This window comes from Pteropus vampyrus, unplaced genomic scaffold, assembly GCF_000151845.1.
Source record: "Pteropus vampyrus isolate Shadow unplaced genomic scaffold, Pvam_2.0 Scaffold18, whole genome shotgun sequence".
Taxonomy (NCBI): Eukaryota; Metazoa; Chordata; class Mammalia; order Chiroptera; family Pteropodidae; genus Pteropus; species Pteropus vampyrus.
Window position 1 is genome coordinate 3,738,175 of NW_011888799.1, and position 1,812 is coordinate 3,739,986.

Sequence of the window (1,812 nt, forward strand, 5' to 3'; positions counted from 1 at the left end):
CCCTCCTCTATATTGGTGGTTCAATCCTCTTCTTTATCCATTCTAATTTTTTTCCCTCTAATATACTCTTCATCTCAGATAATGTGTTCTTCATTTCTGACTGGTTCCTTTTTATAATTTCCATTTCCTTTTTTATGTTTTTTATCTTTTTGTTAAAATTACCATTGAATTCATCTATACTTCCCCTAAGTTCATTGAGCATCTTTATAACCAGTGTTTTGAACTCTGCATCTGTTAGATTGCTTGACTCCATTATTTCTGGATCTCTGTTCTGTCCTCTCATATGATTTCTGTTTCTTTGTCTTCCCATTTTGGTTGCCTTTCTGTGTCAGTTCCTACGTACTAAGCAAAACTCCTAAATCTCCCGGGTTTATTAGTGTGGATTTGTGTAGTAGGTGTCCTGAGAGGGGTTCAGCTGTGGTCCAAACAGCTCAAGCCTCTACCCCTCCAGGGCTGAATCAGCCAGCAATCCCCAGATGCTGTGCTTATAGTTGCCTCAAAAGACCACACCAGAAACCAAGGCCAGTTGCCACCAGTGTGAGTCTAGACATTGCTCAACAAAGAGCACCTGACTTGCTGAGGATACACCAGGATTGGCTTGGGTAGGGCCGCGATTTGGGGGAAGTGGAGTTTCAGGGAATGCTCTGAGTGGAGAGTCCTCTGTTATCCAGTTTGATGACATTTCAGCTATGGTGGCACTGTGTCATCTGCACACTGGGAAGGGGGAGGGCTCAACAGAGGAACAATAGATACTGCCAGGAGAGACCCTAGCCTCTGGACCTCGTTCCAACAATTCAGTGTCCCCCTGTAAGTCCCTGGTGCTCTCTGTGCAGCTGAACAGTGCTGGTGCTCAGAACAAGCAAGTTCATCACCGGAGAGTCTGCTAGAGGACATGGCCCCTTTAAAAGGCATCTGTAGCTGCTGGCTGCTGCTGCTATGGCTTCTGTCCCACTCAGAGCTTGGGACTGGACAGCCTCGATTTGTCACCTTATCCTACCTCCTCCTGTTGCAAGGTGAAGTCTTATTTCTCTCCCTAGTTGTAGGGCTTGTTCACCTAGATCCCAGGCAACTTTCCTTGCTGTTTGCTTCGTGTTTTGTCACAACTTTGATTTGGTTACAAGAGAGATGAACAAAGCCTCTATCGGCTATGCCATTTTTTTCTCCTTCTGGAACCATCATTTCTTAAGTGTGCTAAGTACTGTACAAGATGCTTAAAAAGTATTCTTTTGATCAGAGAAAAAAATGGCGTAGATGATAAAGATTCTGTTCATCCCTCTGGCGACCAAATTAAAGTTGTAACGAAAACAAGGAGCAGCAGCAAGGAAAAATAGCCTGGGATCTTGATGAACAAGCCATACAACTATGAAGAGATTTAAGAAAGCACCCTGCAACTGCAGAAGGTAGGACGGGGCGAGGACGCAAGGCTGCCCATCCGGTGCAGCTGAGTGAGATGGAGGCTGCGGCAGCAGCAGCAGCAGCAGCAGAAGCCTCTTAAAGGGGCTGCAACTGCGAGTGGATTTTCTCGGTGACGGACCTGCTCACTCTGAGCACCAGTGCCCATTCGGCTGCATGCAGAGGGCACCAGGGACTTACAGGGGAACATTGTCAGAGTGAGGGCCGAGGGGAGACTCAATCAGTACAGAAGTGCTGGCGGTATCCATTGTTCCCTGTTGAGCCCTCTCCCCTACCAGTGTGCTGGACACAGCGCCGCCATAGTTGTGGTGTCATCAAACTGGATAATAAAGGTCGCTCTGCCCAGAGGATTCCCTGAAACCCCACCTCCCCCAACTCAGGCTCCACCCAAGCCACATC